A 14,789-nucleotide genomic window follows, 5' to 3' on the forward strand; every position below is an offset into this window, starting at 1 on the left:
GTCTCATAGGTCACTTTGGCCTTTTGAAGACGTTAATATAACATTTCATTTCATTTCTCTCTCTCTCTCTCTCTCTCTCTCTCTCTCTCTCTCTCTCTCTCTCAGGGAGAGACATCATTTTCTACTCTGAGACGCATCAGACCCTAGGGCAGTCCATGCCCCATGTGAGTGGATACAGATGGGAGACAACTTGCAGACAGGAGACTTGATCAGAGCGCAAAGGACGAGGTTCAGGAGGAGTGGCAGTCTTATTCAAGGAGGAGCTACAGTCTCTGATATATATAGCTCGTAGGGATGAGCATGCTAGGTACATGTGGGTGAGACTGAAGGCAGAGACAAACAGATATCTCTACATCGCTATTTGCTATTTCCCTCCTAGTACGTCAGTTTATGCATCACCTAGAGGACAGTCCCCTTTCTCTATTTTAGATGATGATATATGGGAGTTTTCCAGAGATGGCGACATCATTATCTTGGGGGCTTTCAATGCTAGGACTGCCCATCACCAGACAGTATTCCATGATACCTCAGAGGAGTTATGCGCGAGCTTGATATTACAAAAATGGGCCTGTCTACATTATCACAGGATGAGGAGCACACTGAGTATGGCAGATACTTGACTGATATGGGGACTGCACATGAATTGGCCATTTTGAATGGCTTACAAAGATTCCCTGCAGCTGCTGGTGGTTTTACATGCTTTCCACACCGACATGGAGCTAGTACGGTGGATAATGTTATGGCTCCGCCAGGACTCGTTCCTTCCTTTCAGAATTTCGTGGTGGGAACTAGGCCGGTTAAGGCTTTTGCTAAAAAGAGGTGGGCAAGTCAACTATGCAGGACTTACGGGCTCGCTGCTGCTGCTACACCTGCGCACGCCTTCGATTCCCCCCCCCCCCACACACACACACCTTAGCCCGCTGCATCCCCCCCCTGCCCTTATGCCTCGCTGCCTACCTCCGCGCTGCCTGCCAGCTTTTGCCGCCCCCTGCCTACCCGCCCGCTGCCTGCCCCGCGCTGCCTTCTAGCCTCTGCCGCCCCCGTCACCCCCTCCTCCTGCTGCCGCGAGCGCTTCCACCTTCCCCCGCCCCCCCCCCCCCCCCCCCCCCCCCCCCCCCCCCCCCCGGCCTGTCATCCGGCCCGCCTCGGTTTCTCCCCGTCAACCCCTGCAATTCGGCCTCCTCAGCATTGTTTCAATTTTTGGGGCAGTGCTCTCTGCACCTGATTGCAACGTCCACCCGTCCACCTCTTCTTACAACACAGCAGTAGACACAGATGGAGGCTCCAGCTTCGCCACAGAGGGAATCGCCAGAAGCCCCCTCCCCCGACCCCGCTGAGCCCACCATTCGACTTGCTCTCTCGCCGACAGAGCAAGCGAGCCTTGCCGCAGAGGTAGAGCGATTGCAGGCGACTTCGGTCATCTGCAAGATTCTCGGCACCCGACCTAGCAAAGGAGAGCTGCGAGACCTTCTCCAGGCCCGCCTTCTCGCAGAGGTGGGCAAGATCTTGGATGTCCAGATTCTCGGACGGGGGTACTATCAAATCGAGTTTGAGACCTCCGAGATGGCATCCAAGGTCATAGCTATGAGTCCACTGGCCATCCGAGCATCACGCGCCCACTTTCGACAGCGGCGACATGGTTTTGACCCAGCTTCGGATGTTCTAGTAGAGGAGGCAGACATCCCCATCTCAGTCTCCTTTCCGGGTTTACGGAGGGAGTACCTACCACTTCTTTCTAGGATGGGCTCCGCTATCGGGACTGTCCTGGAGACACCTCGTATGGCAGCATCAGTAGCTGCCAAGGCGGCTGGCATCCCCTCAGTTCGAGTTTTGGTCAGAGACACCCACACGCTCCCGAAGGTCATCCTTCTGCCTCGGGTGAGTGGGGGTTGGTTTAGACAGAGTGTGGAGTACTCGGGCCTCCCGAACCAGTGCTTCATTTGCCGACAGATGGGCCACCTAGCGAAGGCATGTCCACGGAGGAGGCTGCGACCTGCACCACAGCCTCAGCCCCAGCCTGCCAGGGCTAGACGGTTGCCACAGTCATCGGCACAGCGCACAGATTCAGAGCCACCCTCCGAGCCTGGGGCTCCAGCACAGGAGGGGTGGCAGCAGGCCCATGGCCGTCGACGCCAGGGGCCACAGCGATAGCCTGGCTCTCAGAGTGGCCCTCAGGTGCCTACTCAGCAACAGTGGGTTCCCACGAGGAAACGCTTTGGTCCTCTTGAGCAGGAGGATCCCCCCACGCCAGCCTCCACCTCCGCTTCACCCTCAACAGCCGCTCCCCCTTCAGAGTTCCCCCCCTCCTCCTCATCCTCCCCCCCGCCTTCTGCTCCCGTCGCCTCTCCACCTCGCCCCTCTACCTCTGTCGCCCCATCCCGCCCCTCTTCTCCTCCGCTCCCCCCAGCTCCTTCTCCCCCCCCTCCTGCTCCAGTTCCACAGTCGACTCTGGAGACTGTTCCCTCTCCGGCGGCTAGGAGATCTCTTGGCAGCGCCTTTGCACGAGTCGCCTAGTGAGAGAGGGTCAGCCCTTCTTGCGGCTCGCTCTGCAGATTCAGACATCTTCCCTTGCAGCTATCCCTCGTGGTCTGACGAGCATTGACCTCCGACACCGCTAGGACTTCTTCGACTACGGGTTCACTCACTTTCTCTGCGATTCCGCAGCACACCACGAGGCAGCTTGCTTCAGGGTCCATGCTTTGTTCCTCGCCGCTAGGGGGACAGAGGCCTTGGACTCAGCAGTTGGTTTCTCCTTCCCCCTCTGTGGTAGGGCCGAGACAGAGTGGTCCCTCGACTCAGTGTTGGGATGGTTGCATACACAGGTCCTCGAGTTCTCTCATCACATAGGAGAACTTGGAGTTATAGATTTGCTGCAGACTTTGTGGCCATTGGCCAAGTTTGCGGTGACACCCCCAGACTCAGCAGGATGTAGGCACATTGTGGTGTACTTCTTTGCTGATACGCAGTGTTTGCCTTGCTATGTATACATTCATGAGGACACCAAAGGAGGTTGCTTTACGCACGGCTCGCTCTGCTTGGGCTTGGGCTAGGCACTCACTGCAGTCACGCCTATCTAGAGGACGCTCGGATGCGGATAACTCCCCATCCAAGCCAGCCTCGAAGATAGCCCGTCTTGCTGCTGCGGCAGCATCTGTTCTCTCTCGCTCCCCATGAGGATCGTCTCATGGAACGTGCAGGGACTAGGTGGGCCCCAGTTTCAGCGACAGCGGGGCCGATTGCATCAGGAGCTTCAGCGTTGCCTTGTGGGAGGAGAGATTGATCTCCTTATGCTTCAGGAGCACCATCTGTGTGAGAGCCGCATTCGGCGATGTGGTCAGATTTTGCGTGGACGATATGATACCTTTTGGTCAGCTGCTTATGGACCTGGAGGCATCCAGGGTGGGGTATGTATGACTATTGCGGATTCATTGCAGCAGGCCATTGTGGGCAGAGGGATTATTGTGCCAGGCAAGGCTCAGTGGATTACTATGCAAGTTCAGGGTGGCCTTGTGGGCTTCTTGAACATCTATGCGCCCAATGTGGCGAGTGCTCGTGCAGAGTTTTGGTCACAGATTGTTGAGTCTTTGCCGCAGGCCGATCATTGGTGTATAGGAGGGGACTTCAACATGTTGGAGGACCCTTCTGACAGGATTGGAGGCAGCCATGCTACTGTGCATGGAGTCGAGTTGGCAGCTTGGGAGAGGTTGTGTATGACTTTGAGGGTCTCGGATACATGGCAGCACTCTGGCTTTGTGAGGCCTCCAGCCAGTCTTGCCTTCTCTAGATCGGACCGCAGAGTGGGAGGATTGGAGGCAGCCATGCTACTGTGCATGGAGTCGAGAGTTGGCAGCTTGGGAGAGGTTGTGTATGACTTTCAGGGTCTCGGATACATGGCAGCACTCTGGCTTTGTGAGGCCTCCAGCCAGTCTTGCCTTCTCTAGATCGGACCGCAGAGTGGGAGGAGTGAATCTATCGCGGATAGATCGCTTCTACACTAGTGACCACTTTAGTGACTTGGGGGGATCAGTGGGCATCCTGGCAGGGACATCCTTCTCGGACCATGCACCAGTGATCCTCACAGTGGCAGACAAGCAAAGGAGTGGGAGCACGACGGTTCGCATCCCAGAGCGGGTCTTGTTGGACTCAGCACTCAGAGAGAGGGTAGAGGCTCTCTGGACAGAGGGCATGGACAGCCAGGTTCCACCTACAGACGGAGTGGCCTTAGGCCTAGCTCAGCTTAGCCACTTTTTTCTTCAGGAGTCTCTGGCTCGCGGGCTGTAGCGAGAGAGGAGGAGCAGCGTCTCAGACGAGGCATTGCTTCACTACAGAGGATGCAGGAGCAGCATCCAGACAGTCCATGGTTGGAGGAGCAGTTACAGCAGGCTCGACAGGAGCTTGCTAGCACAGAGGAGAGGCGTCATGAGTTTGCCTTCCACCGACAGGCATCTCAGTGGACTCAGGTGGGTGACAGAGTGACTGGTGCTTTTTTTGAGACAGTGGGACCTCGGCACTCGCATGCCAAGGTTACTCAGTTGAGAAGACCCGATGGGACAGTTGCTTGTGAGCCCGAGGATATGCGTGCAGTTGCTACTGACTTTTACCGTGAGTTACTGTCGACTGAGCCCGAGTCAGAGCGGCAGGATGCATGCAGGGAGCAGGTTTGGACAGATGCCTTGTCTTGTGACAGAGGAGATGCGCCAGAGGCTAGAGATGCCACTTCAGCTTGAGGAGCTGCACACGGCTCTTAGGGCCAAACTCGTGGTAGTTGTCCACGTAAGGATGGGTTGACTCCCAGCTTTTTCTTGGAGTACTGGGACCTGCTTGGCCCAGATCTTTGTAGTGCCTTTCAGTACATTTTGCACACACGGGTGATGCTTGATAGCATGAGTGAGGGCCTGATCTACCTCATTCCAAAGGAGGGTGGCTCCTTGGATGAGATTCGAAAGTGGCGCCCCATCACCGTCCTCAACTCAGCCTACAAAATTCTTGCCAAGGCTCTGAGTTTGAGGATTCAACCACTTTTGGAGAGCCTTATACATGGGACTCAGACAGGTTTTGTCAAGGAACGCAGTATCCTTGACAACATCTTCACTTTCTTGGAGGCTTCTGCCCTAGCACGGCTCCATAGGGAGGACCTTGTGATTCTTCTTCTCGATTTTGAGAAGGCATACGACAGAGTTGACTGGGACTTTCTAGAGGGCACTCTACGCAGGATGGGCTTCTCAGATGCTTGGATCAGAGGGGTGTCAGCTTTGTACAGACAGGCTCACAGTCAGGTGCTTTTGGCAGGAGGTAGAGGTGAGCGCTTCATGCTCACACGCTCGGTCAGACAGGGTTGTCCTCTTGCCCCCTTTCTCTTCCTGTTCTATGCGGAGGAGATGAGCAGATTTTTGGTGTCATAGCAGGTTGGTCTGCGAGGCTTAGCACTCCCTATTCGAGGAGATGACCTACTGACGCTGAGTTTGCCGATGACTCAGCCTTGTACTTAGAGGGCCACGAGGCCAATCTGCACAGATGTGAGCAGGCTTTGGAGACCTTCTGTTGTGCATCGGGCGCACTGATCAACTGGAGAAAGGCAGTGGCTTTCTCGGTTGGCAGTGCTCCTGTGCCAGATTGGATGCTAGGAGAGGTTCAGGTGGATTCCCCCAGGGACTGCAGTTCGGTACTTGGGTTGTTAGGTTGGTCTCGACTTGTCCCCCGAGCAGCAGATTGCACCTCTTCTCCTGTCCATCAGGAGAAAGCTGTTACATTGGAGCTCAGCACGAGTTTCGCTGGCTGGTAGAGTAGTAGTTGCCAACCAGGTGTTGTTGGCGACTATGTGGTACATCACTTCTTGCTGGATCTTCTCGAGTTCTTGTATCAACCAGGTAGAGAGGTTGATCAGGAACTTCCTTTGGTCAGGACGTGACTCTCAGATTGCCCGAGCCAAGGTGGCTTGGTCGGTCATCACACTTTCTTGTTCTCAGGGAGGACTTGGGATCATTGATCCAGCACAGCAAAGCAGAGCCCTTCTTGGGAAGTTCGTAGGCAGAGGACTTCTTCCAGGAGAGGAGCCCTGGAAGGAGTTCTTGCTACAGAGGCTTCGTGCCAGGGTGCCGCAATCAGGAGGCCCTTGGCAACCTTCGACCAGATGGATCTTTACAAAGTTGCGCTGAGTTGGTTTGAGCAGGAGACTGGAGGACCGCTTCGCTGTGAGTTTGCTTCGATCTTGGGAGCTCTTACAGCGTGGCCTGGACCACGCCTAGAGCAAAGACAGCCGACGTGCACGGAGGAGCGCCTACGGCAGCCCCTCGTCTGGAAGCCCATGGTCAACACTCAGAGAGGCCACTTGGTTGGTAGTCGGCCTCATGTTTCTTGGGGTCCCATGGCAACAGGTCCAGTGCGCTCTCTAGGTGACTGGCTAGAGTTCACAGGTTTGTCAGAGGAGGTGCAGGGTTTCCAGCTACAGGGCATGAGAGGGGTGCAGAGCATGTGTCAGGACATCTCAGAGTCAGTTCCAGCTGGGTGGCTCACGCCTCTCGAGCCAGTAGCACCCCGGTGGATGGGAGCCTTCACACGACTGGAGATTCTCATTTCAGTCAGGGCCTGCTCAGAGACTGTCTCAGCCGTATTCTTCGAGCTTCAGGGTGGGGGACGACTACAGCGAGTTGCAGTAGAGGCCCCGCAGGTAGCAGAGTGCTGTTTTCAGAGGATTCAAGTAGTGGGCATCTATGGGAGGACCTGCATCATAGGCCCTGACCAAGCACATCTTGAGACTGGACACTGGAGGCTATGGGCTTGGGATTGTTGTCCGCTGGCACGAGTACAGTGGGATCCTGGTGAGTGGCTATGGAGGGACCCCTTCTCTTCTGCAGACCACCCAGGAGTCCCGTTCTTTCAGTACACTGTTCGACTCGGACGTCATATACTAGCAGCACAGAGAGAGGCCCGCCCCGCTGCAGCACGGCATTGGCAGGAGGAGGGTGTCACAGTTGAGTTCTTGGCAAACTTTTGGGAGAGGTTGTGGGACTCCAGACAGCCGAGACGAGTCACCTTGTTTCAGTGGCTGGTCGCACATAGAGCTACAGCAATAGGGAGCTGGCTAGTGCATAGTGGTCTCTCGGCCGCATGTGCAGCTTGTGACCATTTGGTGGAGAGTCAGCGTCACTCTCTTTGGGACTGTCCCTTGGCCCAGCAGGTGTGGCTACGAGTTCTTCGACTGATGCCTGCTCTCTTTACGGCTTGACAGTACACTTGGTGGGCAGCGGCTTGGTCCACCCTCACGGGCCCGGCACTTCAGTTTGAGCTATCTTCCACCAGCAGGATGATAGTGATGCAGGGGGGACGACCTATACTCTAGCCTGCTACAGAGCTTACTACACAGGAGTGGTGCAGTGAGAGAGAGGAGTGTTGGGAGCTCATCAATGGCCTGACACTTTGGTTCATCTCGCGGGCCCGCTGTTTCCGCATCTTTGAGGCTCGCCCTCTGCCACCAGCAGAGACTGTTCATGACTTTTGGCTAGAGCTGATCCATACTCTCAGAGGACAGCTTGAGGGACTACAGGGCAGCTCTGACCGCATGCGGAAGCGCCGCGAGGCTTTCCTTCGACTTTGGCGCCCTCGGCCTTTCTACACCATAGTCCAGGGTGTGCTCAGATGGCACTACCGTCCACCTGTGTGGCTCTTCCCTCCTCCCATCTCTTGATTTAGCCTCACTGTATATATGCTATTTTTTCATTGGGAGAGTCTCCCCATCATGTTTGTTGTAGCCCTCTCTTGCAGAGGTGGTTGCAGCCCTATGGGCAGTTTTCATTAACTAATAGAAGGATCTTTTTCTCGGAAAAAAAAAAAAAACTAAGCCGGTTAAAAGGCTCACTGCTGCTACCGCACGCTCCCCCCCTCCCCCCCCCCCCCCCCCCCTGCTCTCTTGCCTCCCCCCCCCTCGCCATCGTTCTCCTCTCCCCCCCTCCGCCCTCGCGCTGCACACCAGCCCCTGCTGCGCGTTGCCCCCCGCCTGCCCCTACCTACGCGTTGTTTCAGTCCCGCGCGCTGCTTTGCCTGCGCCCAGCCAACACGCTCCAGCCCGCTCCCCCACACCACCCTCTGCTCGCCAGCATTCCCCCCCTCTCGTTCGCTGCCCGCTGTCCCCACACACTCTGCCCGCCATTTACACACGCCCCCTCCTTTGCGCATCTTTAGCCCCCCCCCCCCGAAGGCCTGACTTGTTCAGCCCTGTAGTGGAGTTCTCGTTTGGACTCTACTCGCCGAGTTCTCAGGTATTTGTCTTCACGCCCTCCCTTTTCCTACACAGCAGCAGACACAAATGGAGGCTCATGGTCCGCCCCAGAGGGACTCCTCAAAAGCCCCCTCGCCCGACCCAGCTGAGCCCACCGTCCGACTTGCTCTTTCACCGACAAAGCAAGCGAGCCTCGCAGCAGAGGTGGAGCGCCTCCAAGCGACCTGCGTCATCTGCAAGATTCTCGGCACTAGACCCAGCAGAGGAGAGCTACATGATCTTCTCCAGGCCCGCCTCCTTGCAGAGGTGGGCAAGATCTTGGACGTTCAGATCCTCGGAGAACGCTACTATCAGATCGAGTTTGAGACCTCCGAGATGGCGTCCAAGGTCATCGCCATGAGCCCCTTGACCATCCAAGAAGTTCGAGCCCACTATACATATGAGGAGTAGCTGTTGGGTCATGATTATCATCTTCTTCATATATGGTCCAGCGTCGTCGTCTAGAGTAGCGAGTCTTTACACAGCACGTCTTCACCATCGCTGCACATCTGAGCCTCGACACCCCCATTGTACCTGTGAGTTTGGGCTGGAGCTGAGTGTGCTGCAACGCCAGAGTCTGTATCGGTTCTTTGAGATAGTCGAGTCCTATGTTCTGGTCTGCTGTTGTGTCTCTGTGTGATCAGATGTTATCTTTTGTCCCTTTGTTTTCAGTTGGTTGAGTGAGATTGTTACGCACATAGCACTGAGGACCACCCACTGTAGAGAGCACGACACACTATCCGCGCTACACCCGGTCAGACTACTGTCCATGGAGGAGATTGATGAGATCCGCCAACGACCCCCGATGTTGGATTTCTTGTGACTTGTGATTAGCTATCCCAGCTAGCTGCGTAGTTCACACCTACCAATTTAGGATCCCATATGCACCACCCAAAGGACAATCCCCCTTATCGATTTTGGATGATGACATATGGGAATTCTCTAGAGATTGCGACATTATCATTCTAGGGGATTTCAATGCTAGGACTGCCCATCATCAGACGGTATTTTATGATACTTCAGAGGAGATGCTGAGAGAGCTGGATACTGTTAAAACGGGCCTATTCATAATATCACAGGATGGGGAGCATATTGAGTATGGACGGCACTTGATAGACATGGGGATTGCACATGGATTGGCCATCTTGAATGGCTTACAGAGATTTCCCGATGCGGGAGGCTTCACATGCTTTCCACACAAACATGGAGCCACCACGGTAGATTATGTTATGGCACAGCCGAGCGTCATATCTAGTATACAGGATCTCGCAGTTGGGCCTAGACCTGTTGGAGTGGCAGTGGATCATGCTATTGTGTCGCTGACCATCTCTTTCCAATTCAATGTAGCACACACTCCATGGGTAGCAGCCCCTACTCGCTACACCTTCACGCAGGAGACGGATTCTGTATACATAGATGGGATTTACAGGCGCCTATTCATTGAGGAGCCGGGGCGAGCGACCTCTGGAGGAGCTTACTACCATACTGACACAGACATTACATGATGCAGCAGCAGAAGTATACCCACACACACAGCCCGAGCAGAGACGTCGTTCTGGGAGCATGCCTCAGAACAGCTGGTATGATGAGGAATGCCGTCAGACTAGAGCTAGACTTCATAGGGAAGTGCTTTTAGGGGACATCACACACAGACAGTCATAGATTGACTTCCGACGCCTGGTGCGGCGGAAGAAGAGGGCATTTTTGGCTCGACTAGAGCAGGATCTATACCAGCTATTCTTGAGTCAGGACTCGCGTGAGGCATGGAGGCTCTTTCACGAGAAGTCTCCCCACCCCTGCCATTACCTCTACAAAGACCTGGGGTCAGTACGCATCATCTTTGTACACAATTTCTCGATAGTAGCCCCTTCTCGACCCCCCAGATCCATGCCCACACACATGTGCCTTTTTCACCAACTGAGATGGTGAAGAAGGCCATTGACAAGATGAGGACTGGGAGAGCATATGATCATGATGGCTTAGTGGCTGAGCACTTCATGCATGCGAGAGATCTACTAGCAGAGCTTCAAGCAGTTATGTTTAACCGTGCCATGTGTGAGGGCTTGCTTGATACTTGGAGCCTGTCTACGATCGTACCTATCTTCAAGTCGGGAGACCCTAGGGCCTATGGAGCCTGGAAATTATCGCACTATCATGATTGGACACACATTGGCACGGCTGTACGCATCCATTCTTGAGCAACAGCTGAGTAGATGGGCAGAGAAGGAGGGAATGCATGCTATTGGGCAGGCAGGGTTCAGGAGAGGTTTTTCTACTCTTGACCATATTTTGACACTAAGGGCCATCATCGAGGAAGGCAGATCCCGTGGGAGACGGATCTATTGTAGCTTTGTGGACTTCCAGAAAGCATTTGACACAATACCCAAAGCTAGATTCATGCGCAGATTACAGAGATGGGAGTACCCACAGAGCTCATTTGGCGGATCATGGCACTGGTGACTGTACAGATCAATTGTAGGACATGTACGCACCTCAGAGGGTCTATCTACACCGGTTCACTCCACTATTTGGGTGAAGCAGGGATGCCCGCTCTCTCCTACTCTATTTGGTATGTATGTGGATGAGGTTTTTGACTACATTGAGAGAGATGATGATAGAGGTGCACCGCTGGCAGGGACATGGATTCCGCTACTATTATATGCTGATGATATTGTGTTGATCTCTGACTCTCCGGAGGGAACACAACGTCACTTGGATGCTTTGCGTAGGTTTGCCCATGAGAGTGGCTTGTCTGTCAACCTTGGTAAAACCAAGGTCATGGTATTTAATACCACCCCACAGTGGATCAGGAGGTCAGCGCCCACATTCACATATGGCCAGGAGACAGTGGAATATACAGATGCTTACACTTACCTTGGAGTGGTGTTTAGTGGACCAGCATTTTGTTTGAGGAGAGCAGCAGAGACTAGATTGACCAGAGCCCATTCGGCATTGGGGAAACTGGAGAGGATGTGTTCACAGGTTTAGTTTCAGGAGCCTCGGACAAAGCTTTGGCTCTTTGACACTTTGGTGGCTTTTGTATTGCTCTATGGAGCTGAGATATGGGGGCCTTCATTGGATCATCACGGGAGAACGGGTCGTACTGATGGATGGGGGGACATGGAGAAGCCTCCGGTCTCTATGATCTCGCGGCTCATTAGAGCCAAGGCTTTAGTACCACGTGCCATTATCCGAGCAGAGCTAGCTGTCCCCCCACTAGTAGTTGAGGCACTCACCAGATTTGTTTCCTTCCTACACCGCTTGTGGGAACTTCCCAAAGACAGATACGCCCACCTTGCACTTGAGTCCTCTCGACAGTTAGCCAGGCAGCGAGACACAGCATGCTGGTATGAGGAGATGACGTCATGGTTCCAGGCACATGGATTCAGTATAGACAGACTGCCCCCCTTCCAGTACTCACTGGATGCACCCTCTCTGACTCTTACACAGTCCGAGACCACCAGGCTCATCCGCCAGGACCTGACTCAGCTAGACACCAAGAGGACATGGGTACAGCCATCACAGGAACTGGGCACGAAGATTGCTTTCTACAGAGAGCATCTTCTCAAGCTTACAGCGGACGGTTTTGTGACGAGGCCCAGATACATCTCATGGCATACGGTGTGCCATTGGCCAGATATGCACATCCTCTCACCAACTGCGGATTGAGACTGGGAGATACAGCGGAGTGCCAGCAGAGGCCAGGACATGCACCCTGTGTGACATGGAGCCTGAGACAGAGTTACACTACACATGCCACTGCCCCGGCTACTACGAGATACGAGGCCGCTTCCACTGGTTGTTCAGAGAGGGCTTTGGACCACTCTCCAGAGTCATGACGTACGAGGATCAGAGATGCCTGGGTATGTTCCTGCTCGAGTTGCGCAGACACAGAGAGAGCCTGATGAGAGGAGAGGCTAGCCAGTCTCAGAGACACATCACAGACTTCTTTAGAGCAGACACTAGACACCCAGAGGAGCTACTACCACAGTAGACCTTGTCACCTCACACCAGAGGCAGATTGATCGATCGAGCGACTGAGCTCGGGAGATCCAAACGCCCACGGCTGCGGAGGACTACACAGCATCGATGGAGGCTACATCAGAGGATTCGGATCACTTTGGCCCGACATGCACGACGCTCGGTTAGACTACTGTCCATGGAGGAGATTGATGAGATCCGCAGGCGGCCGATGCTGGATTTCTTGTGACTTATGACAATCCCAGCTAGCTACGTAGTTCACACCTACCAGTTTAGGATCCTATAGTACTTTTATTTTATCATTTTGTCTTTTCATTTTGTTACTCTGACTTTGTATCAGATTCACCACATTGTAACGCTTTGGCCTCATAAGTCATTTTGGCCTTTTGAAGACGTTAATATAACATTTCATTTCGTCTCTCTCTCTCTCTCTCTCTCTCTCTCTCTCTCTCTCTCTCTCTCTCTCTCTCTCTCTCTCTCTCTCTCTACTGGCACTCATTCGACCACTACTGGCACTCTCATCGATCGAGCATTGGAGCTACAGAGATACAGACGACCGCGACTGAGGAGAGGAGCTACACAGCATCGACGGAGACTACAACAGAAGATTCGAGACATACTCTCTCGACATCCAGAGTGCAGATGAGGATGGATCCTCACCATTTCTTCCATCTTTGTTTCACACACTGTTACATCCAGTTTACCGGGTACCTATTGTATCAGCTGCTACACCCACGTAGTTTTAGATTGTAGTAGTAGTAGTAGTATTTTGTTCCACTTCTAGTTCTTTTCTAGTTCTTTTGTACCCAGACATGGTATTAGATTCACTATTTTGTAACTGATTGGTCTCATAGGTCATTTTGGCCTTTTGAAGACGTTAATATAACATTTCATTTCATTTCATTTCTCTCTCTCTCTCTCTCTCTCTCTCTCTCTCTCTCTCTCTCTCTCTCTCTCTCTCTCTCTCTCTCTCTCTCTCTCTCTCTCTCTCTCTCATATAAGCAGTCTCGGATTGCTCTTCAGCGTATAGTACGTCGCAAGAAAAGGGCAGTTTTAGCCAAACTGGAGAAGGATTTATATCAGCTCTTCTTGAGTCAGGACTCACATGACGCCTGACGTTTATTTCATGAGCACTCATCGCCTCCGACAATTACTTCTCTTGAGATTTGGGGTCAATATGTAACAGTATTATATACGGTATCTGGACAGCCTCCATTACCAGATCCGCTAGAGCCATGCCCTGCTACTAGTACTTTCTTAACTGCGGAAATGGTGGAAAAAGCCATTGATAAGATGAAGACAAGAAGAGCATATGATCATGAGGGTTTAGTAGCAAAACATCTGATCCATGCAAGGGATCTACTTTCAGAAGTCCTTGCTCGTCTGTTTAATCGGGTCATGTGTGAAGGATTACCTGAATCTTGGAAATTATCTACTATCGTACCTATTTTCAAGTCAAGGGATCCTTTGATACCCGGGAACTACCGTACCATTATGGTGGGTCACACATTGACCCGACTGTACGCATCCATTCTGGAACAAAAACCGAGTAGATGGGCAGAGAATGAGGGCATAAGGGCAACAGGACAAGCTGGATTCAGGAGGGGTTATTCCACTTTAGATCACATTCTTACGCTCAGAGCCATTATTGAGGAAGGAAGAGCAAGCGGGAGAAGGATGTATTGTTGCTTTGTGGATTTTCGGAAAGCTTTTGATACAGTACCAAGGGCCAGATTGCTACGCAGAATGCAAGAGTTAGGGGTCCCCAAAGAGATTATCTGGGGGATCATGGCCTTATACGGGTCAGTAACTGGTTATGTACGTACTCCAAAAGGGGATTCCGACATTGTTCATTCCACCGTTGGAGTAAAGCAGGGATGTCCACTGTCCCCTACTTTATTTGGTATGTATATAGATGAGGTATCAGATTACATTGATAGAGAGGGTGACAGAGGTGCTCAACTTGCAGGGTCATGGATCCCTTTGTTGTATGCAGATGATATTGTATTGATAGCAGAATCACCAGATGGAATGCAGAGGCAGTTAGATGCATTACATAAATTCGCGGAGGACATCGGACTGTCGGTAAATTTGGGTAAAACCAAAGTTATGGTGTTTAACACCACACTGCAGTGGGTTAGGAGATCGGCACCTACATTTGCATATGGCCAGGATACAGTAGAGTACACAGATGCATACACATACCTTGGTGTGGTATTTACAGGACCGAAGTTTACTCTTAAGAAAGCAGCCGATGCTAGATTGTCCAGAGCCTCTGCGGCCTTGGGAGGGTTGGAGAGGATGTGTTCACAAGTGCAGTTTCAGGAACCACGAACAAAACTTTGGCTCTTTGATACTGTGGTGGCTTCGGCTATGCTTTATGGGGTCCAGATTTGGGGACCATTTGTGGATCAGGATAATTGGAAGTCAATGGAGAGACCTTTGGTATCTATGATTTCCCAAATGATTAGAGCCAAGGCCTCTGTACCACACGCGATTACCCGAGTGGAACTAGCTGCCCCTCCGATAGAAATTGAAGCTCTTACCAGATCAG

The 14,789-nt window shown here is 52.9% G+C and overlaps 1 protein-coding gene across 7 annotated transcripts in view; it reads right to left on the bottom strand.

Moving 5' to 3' along the window:
* LOC147430133 (uncharacterized) overlaps positions 1–14,789 on the bottom strand; it is a 213,446-nt gene that overhangs the window by 174,534 nt on the left and 24,123 nt on the right. The gene's annotated exons all lie outside the window — the stretch shown is intronic.

The sequence above is a fragment of the Adiantum capillus-veneris genome, chromosome 22 (genome assembly GCF_014529385.1).
Source record: "Adiantum capillus-veneris isolate H3 chromosome 22, ASM1452938v2, whole genome shotgun sequence".
NCBI classification, from domain to species: domain Eukaryota; kingdom Viridiplantae; phylum Streptophyta; class Polypodiopsida; order Polypodiales; family Pteridaceae; genus Adiantum; species Adiantum capillus-veneris.